This window comes from Rhinatrema bivittatum, chromosome 9, assembly GCF_901001135.1.
Source record: "Rhinatrema bivittatum chromosome 9, aRhiBiv1.1, whole genome shotgun sequence".
Lineage (NCBI taxonomy): Eukaryota > Metazoa > Chordata > Amphibia > Gymnophiona > Rhinatrematidae > Rhinatrema > Rhinatrema bivittatum.
In genome coordinates this window covers 63,889,819-63,910,889 of record NC_042623.1, presented here as the reverse complement: position 1 = coordinate 63,910,889, position 21,071 = coordinate 63,889,819, and the positions used below count along the sequence as shown (strand labels likewise).

General features: G+C 45.9%; 2 long non-coding RNA genes across 5 annotated transcripts in view; both read right to left on the bottom strand.

Moving 5' to 3' along the window:
• Positions 1–21,071, bottom strand: part of LOC115099223 — a 109,312-nt gene that overhangs the window by 77,019 nt on the left and 11,222 nt on the right. The gene's annotated exons all lie outside the window — the stretch shown is intronic.
• On the bottom strand, positions 10,765–12,655 carry LOC115099222. Its single transcript, XR_003858716.1, has 2 exons — positions 12,493–12,655; positions 10,765–12,052 (listed from the first exon to the last, which is right to left on the bottom strand). It is a non-coding gene; the product is annotated as an uncharacterized LOC115099222 (long non-coding RNA).

Sequence of the window (21,071 nt, the reverse complement as noted above, 5' to 3'; positions counted from 1 at the left end):
ATCCAATTACACTGGTCAGAGGCATGCTTAAAATAAGGATGTGAGCAGAGAAAAGTTATTTTCCCTGACTCCAGAGTCACTTATTTATTTATTTATAACTTTTATATACCGAGGTTCCTATATAGGATACAGATCACCCCGGTTTACAAAAAACTGCAACTTCGCACAAAGGCAGTACATAAAACAAGTGAAAAACCAGAAATGGTATAAGAAACAAGTGTATCAAATAACTGGTACAAAGAACTCAAACTGCATATTGAATATTATGTAATAAGAACTCTAGCTGAATATTATATCCTAAGAATCGGTCCGGGAGACCGTCACAGGGAAATTAATGGGAGAGGGAGAAATAAACAAACATAAACATTGGGAACTGGACAGGACTGAACATTGGGACCTGGACAGAAGTGTAATTAGACACTTCTCAGACAAACTGCTGCCAGCCTCTCCCCTCAGTCATCCTCGGATCTGTATGGATCTGTTGTATTGCTGGGGTCAGTTTCCGGCTAACTGCCGCTACCAGGGATCCAGTGATGGATTCCTACAGTAGAGTCTTCCTATAAAGGTTTATGGTGCCCCAAGCAAACAGATTTTACATGACAGATAGTTCCAAGAGAGAGAATGAATTCAATTTCTGAAATGCAATACAGGGCAGTACGGTCAAATAACTCATTGCCTTAATCAGATTACGGTGCTTTGTTGTGTCAAAGGTGCTGAGGTTGTTTTTAAAGGAGTCAAGTTCAATGTTAAATTGGCAGAAGACTTGCACCGGAAGAGAACCCCACAGGACCAAAAACTGCCTATAGTGTCAAGCTAGCTGGCACCTGGGCAGCCACCAGAAGAGAAATTCAGGCTGGTACAGCAGGCAGAGAATTCTGTTTCAGTGACTAAATTTGGTAGAGCATTAGAGTACTGGTATTTACTGCGGTCAAGATTTTACAACTCAACACCTCTGGGCTCTCATGAACTATGGAAATATTCATACACAGACAAAGATGAATAGTCTTCTTTCTGGCTCCAAAAAAAACCTGTGTGAATCCCAAAGCAGCCCAGTGGACCATTGGCAAACCGTCCTGACATAAGGTGTCTGCTTTTGAAGTACAAAATCTGGATTCTGAATCTGGAAATTCATACACCCCCCCAGAGTCATCATAAACAAAAAATAGGTGACATTCTTATTTAATCAGTGTGTCTTGGAACTTTATTAGAGAGACTCTGTCTTAGAGCGAAATCCAGCAACCATGAAACTTAGGACACAAAATACAGCATATTTCTGTTGGTTGGTGGAGAAATGGAAACGTGTATAATATTTTCTCTGAAATAGTAAGCTAAACATAAAGAGATCGATATTCGGTGCCACTTAGCCGGATAAGTAAGGACTTATCCTGCTAAGTGGAAGTGGCTGAAAATCTGGACATGTTTACCGGCTGCAACTTATACTTATCTGGCTATGTGGTGAGTGGGAAATGGTTGTTTTGGGAGGGGTTACTTATCCGGTTAACTTGGCTGGATAAGTGCCAATAATCAGACTTATCCGGTTAAGTTAACTGGATAAGTTAGACCTGCTCAATAGCAGATCTAAAGTTAGCCAGATAAGACTTATCCAGCTAACTAGCGATTTTCTTTCAGGGATATTCATCAGCACAGCTGTGCTGATGAATATCCCTCATAAGTTAGCCAAATAAGTCTTATCTGTCTAACTTACTTAGACATTAACTTTTTAATATCTTCCTCAAAATTAGTGACTGGCGACTAAGCTTCATACAGCCTCTTGCAAGGACTCCTCAGCCTTCCTATAAAGAGTGAGATTGGAAATTGTTGGCCTGAATTGGTGGCTATTTTATAAGGATGTGCAGAGGGAAAAACATTGTTTTGATTCATTGGTTCATTTTGTGGGTACTTCAATTCATATTTTTAGTTTTAGAGCAAAAAAAAAATATTTGTTCATTTATTATATTCGTTCTTCATTTTACATTAAAGTCAATAGCAGAAGGCTTCATTGACATCACTGGAAAAGAAAAATAGACTGGGGCCCAGCTGAGGCCAGGACCCATCACCAAGATCCTGTCCTAGGACTATGCCTAGGCCTGTAATTGGGACCCAGTCGCCAAAGCACAAGCACAGTGATGTCACTGTAATGCACCATGACATCTTTAGTTTCCAAATTAAAAAAAAAGGCTAGAAGGCCTGCCCACAGGCTTCAAGCCTAGGCCCAGGCACGTGCGACGAGACCTGGCCTTGCCAGAACCCCGGCTTCGGGCTAGGTCTAGGTATGGACCTTGGGCTGGGCCCATGCCAGAGCCTCAGTGACCAATTTCAGCCAGGCCCCAGCATCGAGCCTATGGCCTGGGCTTCGACAACCAGGACCCAGCCTCAGGTCTGGCCCTGGTGTCGGTCCTAGGAGTAGGCCCAGGCCTGGGCTTCAGTGGCTAGGATCTGGATTCATCTGGGTCCCAGCTTTGGGCCAAGGCCTAGGTGTAGTCCTCAACAACTAAATCTGGCCTCAGCATCAGATCTAAGTTTTTAGGCCTTTGGTGTAGACCTTAGGCCTAGCCCAGGCCTCGGTGACAGGTCCAGGTCTTGGCCAGACTCCAACATTAGACCTGGGCCTCAGCAACTGGGTCCCTGCCTTAGGTCAGGCCCAGGGTTCAGTGACCTGGACACAGCCACAGGCCAGGGACAAGAATCAGGCCTGGGCCTAGGCTCAGGCCTCGTCTCGGCAACCAGGATCCGGCTTCAAATCTAGGCCTCGGTGACCTGGATACATCTTCGGTCCATGGCATCAGGCCTAGGCTTTGGCCCAATCCCAGGTTTTGGCCTTGGCCAAGCCCCAGCATCAAGCTAGGACCTTGGCATCAGGCCTAGACCTACAGCCAGAACATGTCTCAGCAACAGGGACTTGGCTTTGTCTTGGTCCCAGCATTGGGCTTGGGCCCATGGTCAGGCCCCAGTGCTGGACCTGGGTCTAAGCCTGGGCCTTGGTGACAGGGCCCCAGCCTAGAGAGCCCAGGCCCAGACCTCAGTGACCAGGGCCCTGCTTCAACAAGGCCTTGGTATTGGCCCTGGACCTCAGTAACTGTGCCCTTCCTCAGCTGGGCCTTGGCAATGGGACCCGACCTCATGCCAGGCCCTGGGGACAAGATTAGGCCATTGCCTGGTCCCGCCGGTGGCCTGTGTTTTTTTGGTGGGGAAGAGTTAGCAAATGAGTACAAATATACATGAACATTTTAGTGTATATTTGTCTGAGACCTATTTTTGAGTTATATCATTCATAGAAACCGAAAAAAGCCTCATTTGTTATGGGTTTTTTTTACATTTGTTTAAAACGAATGCACATCTCTTCAGGACTTTTACACCAACTGGCTCTGTTCATCACAAATGCACACAGTTCTTGTAGCTCCTCAGCCTCAGACAAGGACATATTAGATGAATTTAAATCACTGAAAAATAAATCCAACATTTCCATAGGGTTGTACCTTGCTGATCCCACTGCAGCTAGGGACATTCTGCATCATTTCCCACCAAGGACTTCTTCAGCAAAATTATGACAGACATCTCAGCACTTATTTTTACTGCAGAGTGGAGAATACCCAAAAGTTTCCACTTCTATAGTTCAATATTTCTTAACCATGGTTTAAAACAAAATGATAAAGGGGATGGAACAGCTCCCCTAAGAGGAAAGGCTGAAGAGTTTAGGGCTGTTCAGCTTGGAGAAGAGACGGCTGAGGGGGGATATGACAGAGGTCTTTAAGATCATGAGAGGTCTTGAACAAGTAGATGTGAATCAGTTATTTATACTTTCAAATAATAGAAGGACTAGGGGGCATTCCATGAAGTTAGCAAGTAGCGCATTTAAGACTAATTGGAGAAAATTATTTTTCATTCAACACACAATAAAGCTCTGGAATTTGTTGCCAGAGGATGTGGTTAGTGCAGATAGTGTAGCTGGGTTCAAAAAAGGTTTGGATAAGTTCTTGGAGGAGAAGTCCATTAACTGCTATTAATCAAGTTTACTTAGGGAATAGCCACTGCTATTAATTGTATCAGAAGCATGGGATCTTCTTGGTGTTTGGGTACTTGCCAGGTTCTTGTGGCCTGGTTTGGCCTCTGTTGGAAACAGGATGCTGGGCTTGATGGACCCTTGGTCTGACCCAGCATGGCAAGTTCTTATGTTCTTAAAACAGAGATAGGCATCTTTGGTCCTGGAGTACCACAAACAGGTCTGGTTTTCAGGACATCCCTCATGAATATGCATGAGATATGTTTGCATACAATGGAGGCAGTGCATGCAAATATACCTCTTATATATTCATTGAGGATATCCCAAAAAACAGACCTGTTTGTGGTACTCCAGGACCAGAGATGCTGTTTCAAAACATGGCTGGTGCAATTCTGTAATAAAAAAGGCGGCGTATTCACGACAAGACTGTTTAGTAGCCAATGGAAAAGCCCCTTCATGGAAGTCACAATGTGAAGGTGGAAGTCTAGGATGGCAGTGGTGGTACTCAAGAATAGCCTGCAGTTGCAGCTACTGTTGGAGTCAGATGGGATAAGGAGTGTAGTGCTAGGGCAGTAAACAAGAACATTCAACCGTCTCAGCTAAAGTGACTGCATCCTTAGCTCAGGATTTCCTTGATTTGGAAGCCGCACATTTACAGTCTAGCAATATCCTAGATTGATAAAATAGACAGTCATCATTGGATAATCCATGAAAAAAAGAAGGAATTACTCGCCTGACTCAATAAAGCTTCATTTCACTGAAATTAGCTTTCCCCTTAATGAGACAGTACATAAAGTACAATATCATGACATAATATAAAACAATTACAAATTGCAGGGTTGAAACATATACTACTACAACCATTGTTTTAGGGACGTGCAGTAATTTAAAATAGTAGTTTGAGAAATATTTGTAAATAGATGTGCCCAGTTATTTTCTCCATGTAATAGTTGGTAATTCTGTCTTCCTTTACAGCGCCTCTTCTCTCGTTATCCGATGCTCAAGACCTGACACCACTGTATCCCTTCATCCTACTAGAACAGCATAATGCCCAGATGTGGAAACAGTAGTAGAGTAACATGTTGTTAATTAACCTTTGTAACTGCACCTGGCTCGCACACTTTTACCTGATGAAGGACAAGGACCCTACAAGTTTCCAAGCTGGGATACTCTGGGTGGGTCCTTTAGCTTGTTTTGGACAGAGCTGGATGATACATGACCAGGGCAAGTGGCTGCTGCTACAATTTACATGCTGGATATATAGCACTGTGGATTGATGAGGTGCAGATGGCAACCACCCCCATCCCCACAGGCAGATCTGTAGAGGCTCGGGCTCCAGAAGGGCAGATGCAGATTTCTCCCCCCCGAGCGTTTTAGTCAATACAATCGGAAATTATTTTGGCATGTCCACCTACAGCAGGAACCTGCCTCATGCAAAGGAGCTGTCACACTGTTTGGCAGGCTGCTCTGGCGAGACAAGCACAACCAAACCGGAAAACACAGGCAAAAGCCAGGAATCACTCAACAGAGGGAAGCTGCAGTGCGAAGGAACAAAATCTTTCCTTGGCGTTTGTTTCGGTTTCTGCCACGAAAGTCACTGCGCAGCCAGGCAGGGAAGGGTGCAGCAAAGAGATGAGACGTGACTAAGCAGACGCAAGGAAGAGTTTCGAATTTTATTTTTTTTTTTTAATTTCAAATCAAAAGTAGGGGGAAAAAAAAAAAAAAAGAGTACATAAACTCTGCTCACCACGTCTGTAGTTCTAGCCCCTGAGATGAAATCACACACTCGTCAGAAGCATGTCTGAGTTGCTCCCTTGATATGGCATGTAAAGATCCTGTGACAGCTTCTGAAGGCGGAGGAATGCTAACCTTAGGCAGGGTGGCCAGCTGTCTATTCTTCAGGATAGGGTTGATGTATTCTTGATGCTGCCTACGTGGACTAGTCAAGCTTTCCTTATGAGCATAAGCACTACAAATCCTACTAGGGGCTAACCGTGGGACTGGCTAAGCCTATCCTGAATAAATGGGCACCCGAATTTTGATGTCATGGCTAAAGTCCAGCACAGGTTGTAGACTCTGACCTGGTAACATTCTTTGCTGCAGAAAGGGGCCGATGCAATAAATGTGAGCAGAAAACAGGAGCCCAGCCCACCTCTCCTGGGCTCCCGAGCCAATATTAAAACAAGGGGTCGCGCTAAAAAGGAGGTGCCAGGAACAAATGTACATCCCTAGCGCCTCCTCGGAATCAGGCGCACAGGAGAGGTGGCTGTCAAGCGGGTTGAAGGAATCTCAGAAAGCAGGATTTTTTCTTTTTTTTTTCGATGTGCCCTAGAGTGTGGCATACCTTTAGGCTAACCCCGGGCTGGCGTAAAATTTGCCACGTTGCACGGGTGCATTGACCGTGCAGAAAACGTATTGGATCGCGGGGGTTAGTTAATAGACTCATCTACATGGATTTCAATGTGTTGACGAGCGCCATTAGCTACACGGAGATTTGGACGCGCATTTTGGATGTGCTAATCCCTGTATTGCATCCAGGGTTATGGACACGTGTCCAAAACGCGCATCCAATCACGTTAGGCCATGTGCAGCGGCTACTGCACAGTATTAAATCGGTCTCAAAGAATCTAGTGAGACTTATATAAAAATTCTGTCCTGTTTTCTATTACAGAAGTCCTTAATTAAAAAAAAAACAAAAAACCAAACAAAGGGGCACATTATGTCATCCCTACTTAACTCTCTTCTTGGACACATGGCGACAGCTGGGAGATGCAGGACTCTCATGCACCCCATGGGGCACCAGGGTTCTTCTGACAGGGAGAAAAGCTTGCTTTAAGACCCTTAGGGCGGGTGTTTCCCAATCCTCCCCTGTAGGTACACCTATCCAGTCAGGTTTTTGAGATTTCCATGATAAATCTGCATGAGAGATTTGCATACGTTAGAGACCTAGTGTATGCAAAACTCTCTCATGCATATTCATTACAGACATCCTTGAAACCAGACCAGTTACGTGTGCCTCCAGAAGAAGACTGGAAAACATTGGTGATGGACTTTCCTTTTCCCTCCAATAAGCAAGCCAGACAGCCACAAATCGGGTTGTAACTATTTGGTAAACTGTACACCTTCTTGAGTAACATCCAGACACATGTACAGTTCATAATTCAGCAGCAGAGGGTTCCTCTGACTCCCAGAACCCCAATCAGGAAACTCTTTTGAGGCCTCCCAGGTTATGGGACCCCTCTTTGATACCTGAATCTTCATCTGGGCTTTAGAAGAAATTCCTGAACCTCTCTTTTCAGAAACAAAATACACGCTCCCTTGAGACTGAACTACCCCAAAATGTATTTCCACTTCTCCGCAAAATCCACAAACCCGTTTTCCCCACATCAAAATTCCTGCTCAGAGTCCCTCATGGCTCTCTCTCTCTCTCTCTCTCTCTCCTGAAGCTCCAATCCTGGATCCTGGATTGCCTATGGAGAAGGAGCACAGAAACCTCTGGGCTCTTTGAGTTTTATACTCTTCCCAAAAACCTTAGACACCTCCCAATGGGGAATCTCTGAAAATGCACTGCATCTCCTTTCTGACATCAGACACACACATAAGGGTCATTTTTAGTACCCCATTTACAACTGCTTCTGTTTCAGTGCCCTTACATGGACCCGGTAGAGCATCGGCCTACACAGATTTGAGCCCCTCATGGGATTCTAGAAGCAAAGAACGTAGATAAGCATTTACAAACCCACACAAGGTGAGTAAGTAGAAATAATGACTATTTTGGACTGGATACAATTGAGATGAACATCCCAGAACTGGGAAAGCAGCTCACTCCCACAGGATTACAATAAAGATATGGCAAGCAGGACTCGTAGATTCAAGCTCAGCACAGCCCATGGACCAGGTGAGAGTCAGCACAAACAACAGGTTTAGTACTGACAGGAGCCCAGCTCCCCTGAATAACCTGCACTACTCACTTTCTGAACAGCTGAGAGAGACGCTGGACCTTCTTATCTTTCCAACGAACACCTTCGGCCCTGTGTTTGGAACCAGACTCAAGAGGCATGGTGTCCCCTGTAGCAACGAGGACTGAAGCAGTGAGGAACAATCGCCCAATTCACCTTCCATGGTCTGGAATTTAAGGGAAAATGAGTAACAAGGTGCAAAAGGCCTGCTCTAGGATTGGAGTACCCGCAGTGCTGATGCCACTGCGGAAATAAATCTCGATAAAATTCGTGAGAATGACAGAACTCTAAAAGTAAAAGGTACCCAAGAGGAAAACACAGGGGTCCGTCGAGCCTCGTGCCTAAGACACAGAGGGGGTAAAAGATATTCCAGGCACAGTGTGGGAGTAATAGCTTCGAAATGCCTCAATGTGGGATCACCTTCAACTCTGAAGATGAGTCTGGCACAGGGCAGATGGACAGACGATGAAATCCGTCATGAAGGTGAAATTTTGGGAAGCCGACCAACACAGTATTCCATTTCCTGGCAACTTCGTTCAGATGTCTTCCAAAGCATCTGCCCTGAACAAATCACCCTGGTTAAGGGGACAGAACTCATTCTCCCACCTATTGAGCAGAGTGATGGTAAATCATGGTCCAGGGTGACATGGGGGGAGGGGAGGGGCGTTCCCTGCATGATCCCTCATTTGGATTTTAAATCTTTTCAATCATGTCACTGATTTACGTTTTCTTCCAGGAAGAGGACTGTGTTGTGTGCCATGAAGAAGTGCTAGGGAAACAAGCTTTTTTTTTTCTCAACAGCTCATAACACGCATTAAAAGCAGATGTTTTTTTGAAAAGCTGTTAATCGCATGTTGGGGGTTTTTTTTTTTTTATGTCTTCAGAAATAATCTCAGAAACATTGTTTGCCAGTCACATGAAGCACAAACTAGCTGAGTCTTCAGTTCTGCTTCGGTTCAGGTAAGTCATCGAGACGTGAATTCTAAGCCAGGAGCCATATGCTGTATTTCTTCAAGCTGTAAAATCTGCTGTAGAGAAGGGCAAAAGGAAGGATCAGCGGATCCAATCACTATTAAGACCACGGAAAAGTACTTGGGCACTGAGAGAAAGTGAGAAGCACAAACAGGAGGCTTGTCACATCCTGCGATCACAACAAGCTAAATACTCAAGTTCTGACAGCGCCTCAGTCCAAGGCTAACATTTAGCACAAGCTTCCGAACCCTGTCCTGGTTGGTTTTCAGGATACCCACCAGTGTATGCCCATTTATCTCATGCATCTTCATCTTGGGTATCAGGAAAACCAGGATACCCAGGTTCGCCAGGGCAGGTTTGGGAAGCTTTGATTTAGTATTTGTGGGCGAATCTTTCTTTATTCCCAAATTTTGCAAGGACCAGGCCAACTCCGTCAGTACGAATGCTTCCGTGCTGCAACATAGCATCTCTTTGGTAAAGTTTCCTTCCCCTTAAAAAAATTCTAATTGTGAATATTCACGTACAAAAGCCAATACTCCAGCACCAGAGTGGAACCTGTTACGTTGTTAACCAGAAGACCGAAGGAGCTATTTTATTATTATCATTATTATGTAACTTTCTCTCCTGCATCTTTACTACAAAGGGGGGCACTGGGAGTGGCTCATTCCCAAACAGGGGGGAGAGCTTTATTTCTAAGCCCTTGGGGTGCAGGACAGGGACTCAGCAAAACAGTCATCCAGTCAAGGTGTAATAAAAGACTGGAGCAAAACTTCTTGGAGAAATGTGCATTTATTTGGTGCCCAATCTGCAATCGCCTTTCACATATCCAAATACAGTCCTGACTGAGTGTACTTATGGAGTTCCTGCGCCTTTTAGGCCACCCTCCCGATACCTGAACTCCTGCCTAGCTGCACATCTGCAGAATACTCTCCTCTCCTTTAAGCACGGTGTTGGCACAGGCTCCTCTTTTTCCCAAATGCAAAGCGCTGCGTTGGATCTTATTACACTGACTGAAAAAGCCTGTAAACTTCTCCTTCTCTCTGTAGAGTCCCAGCAGACTGCTGCGTGGGTCCAAATGCCTCCACGTCCCTGAAAATACCTAGAGCAAGAGCCACCTTCCACTTCTAGGGAAATTCTTGTGCCTACTGGTTCTCGTCCTTAGCACATAAAATGCACTAGAGATTATGGGAGGCTTTCCCTTCCCCTACTCCTTGGTAGAAGGAGAGCACTCATGGACTCCTGCCTTTAGGTCTGCAGCTGCTCCTTGCCTTCTGCAAACAGAAGGTCTATTTATCCCCTCACAATCTCATCCCACTATGGCACTCATAGAATATACCAAATGCTCCTTACTCTAATATAAAAAAAAAAAAAAAAGTCCTTCTACCTATGACACATGTATTACATTATTATTTTATTGAATGCACTTTGCTAATATTAAGAATAGGGTTTGTGCACACTATGATATTTATATTGATAATATGCCTGATCTGAGCTGTAAATAATTATCAAGGAGAGCTCCCTCAGTTCCTCGCAGTGCATGCACTCTTGCTCAACCCATTCCGCACCTTGCTGCCCGCAGACTCCTGTTCCTTCCTTACCTCGGGTCCTTGCCATGCATGGTCTCTACCTCCCTCTATCCCATTTCATGCTGCTCTTTTCCAGACACTGGGACAGGCTCTAGCTTGCTCTCTTATCCCAGCTCCTCACCATGCACAGGACCTCCGGCTCCTAGGCTCCTGCTGACTCTCCAATTACCTCTGGGCAATCTCATCTGCTCCCAATGCACCCAGACCCCCTCGCTCCTGAATTCCTGCTATCGCTATACCCATAGAGAAGAAAACAGAAAGCCGTGCACTGCAGGCAACCAGGTCAGGTGCCTTGGGAGCTGCTGGAGGTGGTGTCTGTGGCTACTGGAGCTCTGCCACGAATGCTATGGCTCCTGTGGGTCCCAAACTGTGTACAGTGCTCGGCCCACACTCTCTCTGTGCTCATTCAGCCTGGTGATAAGGAAGAGGAGGGAAGGACTCAAGGGAGGAGGCACTCAATACTTTGTTCAATGCGTATACTGCACAAAGGAGAGTCTAAGTGTATGTGCCCTGCACACCGCCTACCCACGCTTCAGAGCTCATGCAGAAGCTGGAAAAAAAAAAAGAGAGGCGTGCATGCGCCAAGGCTCCGACCATGCATGACATCAGCCTTCTCTGAGGAGCGTCACAGGATCGGCCGCTTGGCTTAAAGTGGGCTGAACCGGATTGAGGCGCTGCTACTGCTTCCCCTTTGCCTAGACTCTGGTCGTCTGGCCTGCTTTAATCCCCCAAAACTAGAGGGTCAGTTTTTAAAAGTTTCCCTTCACAAGAGGAACTGCGCCCCCTTCAGTCGAACCTTGCCTGCGTGCCAAGCAGAATGCGCACGTGGTAGATCGCTCTAATCAAAGCTGGCGAGCCCATATAAATTGCCGAGTTTTAAACAGTACATACATTTGGTTAGAAAATACAATTTAATAGATTAATATTCCATATTTTCCAACAAGCTATTAGTAAAAAGTGGCGTTGAGGATAAAAGAAGAGGTTACAATTTCAAATATAAGCAACACAAATTAAAAGCCAAAGTTAATATAACAAAGAGCAGCACACAATATACATTAAACCATTGAAATAACAATTAGCTGGGATGGCCCAGTCTGAAGGACATCATCAAAGAAATCGCGCTCAAGGTCAAGCTGCGGAAAGCGGCCGAATACAAAGGCTTGCGGCGTAGCCTTTTCAAGCACAGCCTGAGCTGAACAGCCACAAAGCCAAGCAGCTGAAATGCAGGTCGTGTCCTGGCCTTGCATTGTCCGAATGAGGGGTCCCGCAAAGCTGTTTGTTCTCCCGTGTGCGTGCACGGAGGAAGGGAGGGGGCTGCAGCAGCACAGATGCCAGGGGACCAGCTCAAGGCATGGAGACCTTCCCTCGGAGCCCACGCTCGGGGCTATGGTGAGACCTGCAAAGTCGCAACCCTTCCAGGGCTCCCATGCCGCAAGCTCTAGAAACAAACAACCGGTGGCAGGCTCTCCCTCCTACAGCACTGGGGGCCCTCCGACATTACTATGCATGGCCCGACGTCATTCCAGAACTTTCACCTGCAAATGGGATTACAAACGCAATCATTAGTGCAGATTCCCTGAGAAGCTTCCACAGTATTACAATTAGATTTCCCGTCCTAGCAGCATCTAAATCAATATGATATGATTAGTTACTCTCACGGATTACACGCCGCAGTACAAAAACCTTCACAGGCAGAAATCGGGGTAATTTAATCAGGTAGTAATGGATTCTGGGAACGCTTTTGCCACCTATAAACTAGAAATGATTCTGTCGCTGTAATAAGTTTGTCATTATGCACCTGAAGCTGAAAGGCATGACAGCAGCGGCAGTGGACACCGGTGATTAAAACAGGGCAAGTCTCATCTCCACAAGTGGCCACTCCTGCCAGGTTCACTTAGACCACCGAGGAAACACAAGCCATGCTTCCAACCAACTGGTTTTCCATTGTAATTGCTTAGATTCAGCCTTTTCTCACCCTTCTGTTCGCTTCTTTAAAAGGCAGCACATGAAATATGACCCTTGCCGACCCACTTCTGATTTCATCCTCATAGGATAACTATGGATCTAAACACATGACTAAAGAGAAGAAACAAAATTAAGTTGAGCCAAAGCTCAGGAACTGCTTATGTATTTATAACCCATCCCCAGGGCAGACCTCATTCTAGGTGTGCAATAAGGGGGTGGAGCGTGAGTTACGCAGCACCGCCCTGGTGCCTGCACTGCAACCTCCAAAGCAGAGAGGCGTTAACAATGATCAGGGCTGTCTGTCTCCTCTGCCCACCCAATGAAACAGAGAGGAGCCAGAGGTGGGAAGGACTATGCGCTTACACCCCTCCCCCGGCTCCACCCACCCATTTCAAAGAAAGGGGTCAGAGAGAAGTCACTTATTCCACCACCGCCGCCAAAGGATGGAAAAGCAAAGGGCAAGAGGAGCCAAGAGGTCTTGTGCTTCTATAGGTGCTGGATTCCTTTTAATGGGTTAAATAAGCAAATTAGGGTGGAACTATACAGGGAATGGAGGAGGGGCTGGACTGGGTAAAGGTTGAGAACTGCAGCTGTAAGTTAAAGAGAACGAGCAGGCAGTTCACATCAGTATACCGTGGGGGAGGGGGGTAGAAACCTGCCTGGAAGAGCACTGGAGACAGGGTGGGCATACTTCCTCCTTAAGAAAAGAGTAACCCTGCAATAAAAAAATAAAATAAAATAAAAATGCATCTATTATATCCCCCTGCTGATGAAGCAGCTTCAATCTAACCCCAATAAAATAATTTTATGTGTTTTTCCCTGAACATCATCATCCTGAACATCGCACATGGAGCCAATTAAAAATGGTGTTCTGGTGTCATCGTTACAGATTTATAACATCCAGGGGAAAATATATCCATAGCTAGACAAGGACACTGTATTTTAATGCCGCATCGTTACATCACTGGTTAGATTAGAAGACCCAAAGGGTCATAATTCCAACCATGTTATGTATTACCCTACTATATCTTACCTTATGAGTAATATTTAACTTGTATTGCTTCATTAACTCTGGATTGCATATATTAGTGGATTAGTTATGTCTTGCTAGCTATACTGCAGAAGCAGTCAGCACTAACCTCAGGGTTAAGGGAGTGCAGGACTTGAACGGGCTCTGCCCTCCTCCTGAACCAGATGAGGGAGGGAGAGGTGGAAATGATACCTCCTTGCTTGGTACTGAGACCTCTGCTGTTGCTCCTGGTCTGCCGGGGCCACCAAATGATGTCAGGTTGTTGGAGTGGGGCTTCTGCAGCTGCACGGGATCCGCCTCACACAAACCACAAACAGATCTGGTTTTCAGGATGCCCAGAATGAATATGCAAGAGGCTCATTTGCATACCCTAGGTCTAACAGCCTGATTGATCTGCATGCCCTTGGTCACCCAGAAACCCAGTGCTACCTCTTGGTTCTTGAAAACCGGAGTTGCCTACCCCTAGCTGTGACATAAATACATTCAAAATTAGGTTTTCCTATAAAATCCTCTTCGCCTTTAAATTTCTTAGGTCATTACTGTTTAATGGGGGCGCTGCCTGCTGTTTCATTATGCAGACCCGATTGGTTTCCAGGTGCTAAAGACCCAGGAAAAATCCCAGTTCCTTCCAATGTGTAAATGAAAGCCAACGGGCCGAAATCCTCTCCATAGGGCTGGCACGGGGCTTGGAAGCAAGCAATTCTCCTATTTTTCCCCACAGAAAAGTGACTTTCAGCTGTAGCAGGTTGCAAAGGATGAAGCAAAATTGTTCTCCTGTACAAATCTCCTGCAGTTTCTGATGGTGGCCGGTGGCCTCTGGCCCCCTTTCCCCCCCGGCCCCCAGCACAATTGACTTTATTTTTCACCTCTGCATTCTGTGTAATATTCTTGCCTTTATTGTTCTCTGATGATATACTAACCATTTGGAATGTTAATCTTCCTGCCTTTTGGTTTTTTTTTACTGTTTGTCCAGAGGTTTTAAATGAGAAAAACAGCACCGGGGATTTTATATGCTGCAGTGCCCTCTGGTGGGCATGAGTGGGCACAGCCGGCATTACAGAGGAAAGCAGCATTAAGACAACACATGAACGCACATTTTTTTTAGAAAAATTCCAATATAGATAATTTAGTTCCACATTAGCAATTCTGAATTATGCTTGAGGGGGGAAAACAAATCTAAATTTTTAGATACTGATTCAACAAAAAGCCCCTGGAAAGGCATTTCAATTGTGTCTGTAGGGAGACGGCTTGAAGAGCAGAAGTCTTTTAAACAGCACTGGCAAGAAAGCAGGATACTGGTGGCACTTGTACACTATACAGGTCTGCAAGAGTGAAGCTGAAGAACCAAAACTGGAACGTGAGCGCTGACGTTGGACGATGTATTAATAAACAATCCGACTGTAAAGACACTAATGCTGCACAGTAAGCTTGTCTGAGTGGATAATCTATACATCAAAATAAATAACCTTGGCAGGCAGTGACTGAACTCCACAATCCCCTCACACATGCTTGATATAAGCAGGCAAGGCAGGCAGATGAAAAAAAAAAAAGGCAGGAAGCTACAAAAAGGGAGGACTCGAACATTCTCTCTCACTGAATGGGGCCAAAAAGTGAATATGCAGTGACTCCTGGGCTTTTAACAGGGTAGAAACAGAGCCACTCCGGGTTCAGGCTGGCTCGGTTCGGGGCCCAGGTGTCTGGCAGAACTGCAGGCGGTCCCGGAGGCTCGTTTCTTCAGGGAAGCCTTACCTCTTCTACAAAAACAAGCTGGGGAGTTCCTAGCACCCAGGGGCTCCTCTAGACCTGGCTAGCAGCCCACCCTGCTCCTTGCACCTGCAGTGAAGCCACAGCGCAAGCCCTGGCAGGGCACCAAGGAGTCCGGGAACCGTTCCAGGCCATTCTTCGGCAATCTGGTATACTGTAGTAACCCTCACGCTCAAGCCACCTAATCCTCCTCTCCAAACAAATAAATACAAAATACAGCAGCCTTTTCCTGCATACATCCTGCATTACTTACTACCATTACAGCTGTTTACCTTGATCTGCTGTATTTGTCAATAAAAAGCAATTCCACTTTATAATAGTCTTGACTATGGTCTTTTTCATTTTACTTTTTAATATATTGATTGATTTAAGAGTACTTGTTTTCTGCCCATAGTAGACCAGCCAGGCTAAGCGGACTGTAATGCAAACATTAAAAACGCAATAACACGAAACTACAAACTAAAACAAGCATAAGATACAGACAAAATAAATAGGCAGAAGAGCCACGTAAAGTGCACAATCTGACATTATTCTACGGAAAAGCCTGCTGAAATAAAAAGAGTCTAAAGATGCTTATGAAAAGCTACAGAAGCATCTAAAAGATGCAAAGCTTCAAGCAGAGCATTCCAAAGAAAAGAGCCAACAATGGACAAAGCATGATTTCTCGTATCGCACAAGTGGGCCTGCTGCACAGCAGGTACCGTTAAATACTGCCCCCTGCCAGAACAAAGACTACGAACAGAAGTATGCAAAGAAAAGAAAGCTTGTTAAATAAGAGGGTGCCCCCATTTTAATGGCCTTATATACCAAAACTAATACGTTAAATTTAAGACTTCGTCTGAGAAGCAGCCAGTGAAGACTGTGTAATAATGGTGTTGCATGTTCCCAGTATCGGTCTATTGAGTTGGACAAGCAGGAGCTCCTTTGTGCATGAGGGATATGGTGCAGGCTTCAGGTTTATTGCTCAGAGAGCCGTAGATGAAGAGCACTTTATGTATTAAGAGAGAAAAAACAAACTATTAAACTGTTACATAGAAACGTGATGGCAGAAAAAGACCATATGGTCCATCTCGTCTACCCATCCGTCCAATGTATGTAGTCCATAAAATTCCCATCACTCCCTCAGAGATCTCTTATATTTATCCCATACTTTCTTGAATTCAGATACCGTTTTTCTCTCCACCACCTCCATTGGGAGGCCGTTCTATGCATCCATCACCCTCTCTGTACAGAAATATTTCCTAAGATTATTCCTGTTATGCTAATAGTGTTACACATTTGGGTTCCTCTCTCCTTCCAGCCCCTGAGGCCGTGGTGACCGGAGGGTGCACACAGGAAAGCTCCGATAAGCTTTCTTTTATATACATAATTTACAATAAGCAGGAACACCGCAGACAGAACCCACCACTCACAGCCTCGGTTCTCAGTGTCTCCCCAAAACACAAGGCACTTCAGTTCCTCGTTGCTGCAGTTCCCCACAGCCCCGGGGCTGCTGGCTTGGTCCAACTGATAGTGGTTGTGCAACATCCGCCACGAAAGTGGAGTAGCCTGGTGGTAAGAGCAGCGGGCTACAAACCAGGGAAGCCAGGGTTCAAATCCCACTGTCGCTCCTTATGACCTTGGGCAAGTCACTTCACCCTCCATTGTCTCAGGTACAAACTTAGGGCCTTATTTATTGAGCATTTTTGACACAGAATGGGAGAAAAGCCTTAGTAAATCAGGCCCTCTGGGGACAGGGAAATACCTGAATGTAATCCACTTTGAAGTGCTGAAAAGCAAAACCTATATCTATGTATAAAAGATGTGTGTGAGTCGGTCGGTCGTGTCGGTCACAATGTTGTGTCTGTCTGTGGCCAGCTGGTGGTGCCCAGAACAGTGGAAGGTGCAATGTGCAGACAATATGCTTTGTCTGCAAAGCACTATCACGTACACACACACATACACAAGCACCCTCACACACTGTATAGGCATGCACATGCAGACAGAGACAACATCGCTTTCCACTTCAACGACAGGGGGAGGAAAGAGTTACTGGATTCGGATAACAACCAACACATTCCCCGACTTTTACGGTCTGGGATACCCATACGCAGACATAAGGGAAAAAGCACAGCACTGCTTCTACGGCCAAGTCCATAAGCAAAGCACGTTCAAGCAGCACCTTCTGCATTTTCAAGGAGGCTCCTCACCCAGTAAGAGAGAAACATGGGGGGGCAACCTACATGGTGCAGCAGATGCTACCACAAGAAGCTTGCTGGGCAGACTGGATGGACCATTTTGGTTCCTTTCTGCCATCGTTATGCTGTTCCTATGAGCCACACACAGGCTCCCCATAACACACACACACACACACATAGGCAGATGCCCTCACACGCACACACACACAGGCTGTTATAGATCAGAATACCCAAGCAACGCCAGGCACTTTTCGCTAGTAAGTAGATAAATGAGGTACTCGGGCATAAGCACTGGCAGGTACAGGAGGATAGCATTGGAGCTTCCTGGGTACAACCGCCCTGCCTGCTGTTGTTATTGCTGGGCCCTCCCAGCATCTTCACTGGTGCGTTCCCTCTCCCCCGAACACAGATTCACCTCTCTAGGTGCAGGAACCTCTTTCCTGGAGAGTCCCAGCCCACCCAGCTACACAGTAAACTGACAGCAAGGTTGAACGCGTCCGCACGCTCACATTACACTGCTGCTCATCTTAGTTGCGGAGGTTTCCCCTGGATGTCCTCGTGGACTGCTGTGTCTTTCCCCCTCTTCTCGCTGGCTACCTGCGCCCGGGGACCAGAGGGCAGGCCCCCAGGAGCCAGGGAGGGGCAGAGCGGCAGTGGCCCTTGAATGGTCGGGGCGCGTGCACTCCTGTCCAGATTTCCATCTTCCCCTGCAGACTCTGCGCCAGTTTTCAAAGAGAAAGTAGGCTTTGAAACTTTGCAGTGGGCACTCTGCCCCTGCCTTTTCGTGCAAGTACTGTTTTTCCCATGGAAAACACCACGCACAGATTTAAAAACGCAACGCCCCCCCCCCCCCCCCCATGCTGCTTTCTACCCCGGACTTAAACATGGCCCCGGGAACGCCTCCCCTAGATGCGGCATTAAGTTGTGGAGCACCGCGTACGCTTCCAGCTGTATGGAGGGCTCTAGAGCCTGCTCTTCCCAGGGCATACAAAACTGCAAAATACGGGAACCCAAAACATGGAAAGGCAAGTTCACTAGGAAGAGGATGTGAGCCAGCAGAAGCCTGCCGCCAGCTCGCTCTGCTTTACAGTACTGGGACTGGCCAGAAGCCAGACCCCACTCCAGCTGCCATGGAGATTACAATTTTCACAGAAAAGTAATGAGCCCTGCTTTGACAAGGTGCTTCTCTCCGAGAGCTGGAAAGGGAATAAGAGGCAGGACAAAAACATATGCAGCCCATAAACAGCTTGCACCCATCTCGTGCACCTGGGCTGTTGGCGCTCTTGGCTGGTGCCTGCTCTCCTGAGAGGCCCCGGGCTTGAGTCGGCCACTTGTTCGCCCATCAACTCCTACAGGTGCAAGGAAGCAGTGTAATGCCGCGCCAGCTGTCTACGGCGAGCCTGTGCCTGCATACCAAAGACCTAGGGAGAGAAACAGCATCTCTGACTGCTGCCAGCAGAACACAAAGGAAATCCTCCCGCTGCCCGGAGCCGAGGGCAAGGCTGCAAGTGGAAGCAGCGGCAGGAGGAGCGTCAAAGGCACCAGCATTCCTTCTTCAATTGTGAATAGTTATTTTTATTTATTCATGTATTGATTTAAAAGTTCTTATATACCCATACAGATTCCAGACCTGATCAGAGCAGGGAACAACAGACTTCCTATTAAAATAAAACAATCCCGGGGGGTGGAGTCAAGATCGCGCCCTGAGCGGACGCACTGAAAACTGCTCCGGCGTTTTTGCATTTTGAAAAATCTGTTTCTTCATTTAAATGCCTTCTAAGCGTAAAGGGAGACTGAGAACTTACCCCTCTGTCTCGGTAATCCCGTCGGGGCAGAAAACGATCGACCAATGCGTCCAGCAAGCGGAGGAAAAGGTACTGAGGAGTCCGGCTGTCGGGTCACAGAGGGGAGAATGTGACCCGACCTCGGAAGAAGTCTCCCTCAGTCCACCGGATTCGAGGCTGCCTCCGGCTGCGTGCAGCACCTCGACACCGCAGCTCTCCGAGAATCCCGAAGTGGAACTCCTCGTGCAGCAGCTTGAGGGGGCGATATCGTTGGAAGGGCTGCCGCAGACCTCCATTGAGAATGGAGAGACCTCACTGGACAGGGGAGAAGGCGGGAGAGGTGATGAACAGCGGAGCCTAGGAGGTGAAATCCCAAGGCAGGACCCCTCGCCCCCCGTTGAAGGTGAGATTATATTTAAGAAACCAGAAATAGTCATCTTAGACTGTTTATGGAAGATGTCATCAGCTATGGCAAAACTAATAACGGACTGCTCCATAAAGATAAACACTGTTTCTAGGAGACTTGAATAAGAACTTTGAGGGCCATAAACTGGAAATGACTGAGAAAATTGCAAATTTGGAAAAATGATGTGAAATATGTCAAAGAAGTCCAGTCTACACTGACACAAGATTGTGGAGCTGCAAAGAGAAGGACTGAAAATATTGAAAACATATGGAGACATCTCAATTTGAGAATAATACATTTTCCAAGGGTACTTGGAGAGTTTCCGCGAATGACAGTAAAACGGCATTTCTACGAAATTTTAGAGATTTCACCTGAAATGACTCCACCCCTAGAAAAAGTGTATTTCCTCCCAAAGAAAAATCTGCAGACACAACCATCTATCAATGTATTAGAGAATTTAACAGACTTTTTGGAGTCTTCGACATATGAGATTGCTGAAAAAGCTACATTATTAATATCTTTCCATAATGAAAAAGATTTGGGAGAAGTAATGCGTGCCTATTTTAAGAAAATTAATGTCCCTTTCATGGGATGCACCATCAGAATTTTCCCAGATATAACTAAAGAGACGCAACAAAAAAAAACAACTTTTTGGCTTTAAAACAGGATGCTTTAGCAGTGGGGGGCCTCTTTTGTGTTGAGGTTCCCATGTAAATGTGTTTTAAAATATGGAAGAGAAAATTATATCTTTTTCACCCGGACCAACTTAAAAGTTTTGTCAATGCTAGAAACGTGGAAAAGCAAATGGGAGGCAGTTAAAAGTCCTATGAATTAAAATCTGTATGCAGGGCCCCTTTTTCCTGATATGTGTATTTGAAGACTCTCCCTTGGTTTTGCAGTTACACCACCCCCCCTCTGTAGCTTGGGGTCTAATGAATGTAGTTAATTAAAGAGTAAGATATGTTTAATGCATTGTTTCTTTATATATATTATTTCTTGGCTTTGAATGTACTACACCATTTTTCGTTAACAAAGTTAATGCTTTGTATATTATTATGAAAAACTTAATAAAGAGAAAAAAAAAAGAATAAAAACAATCCCTTTACCTCCAAACCCTAAAATCAGACAGACAAACCACCTCCCAAACCTATCATGCAGTAGGAGAATGTCTACAAGCTTTACATTTTGTGATAAGTAGCAACAACCTCTGTTTCTCTTGGGATCTGGGTGGAAAGGATTGGGGAACATAATGCAAGCTGCAGTGCACCCCAGTTCGCTGCTTCCTTCTCAGAAACATCTGGATAACAGAAGTTGGGGGAAAATGGACAACACCAAGATGGGGGAGAAGTCCTACACCACATTTATGACAATATAGAAGTCCACAGTCAAAGATGCCTAGCCGGATAAACCCCAGCATTTTAAATCTCC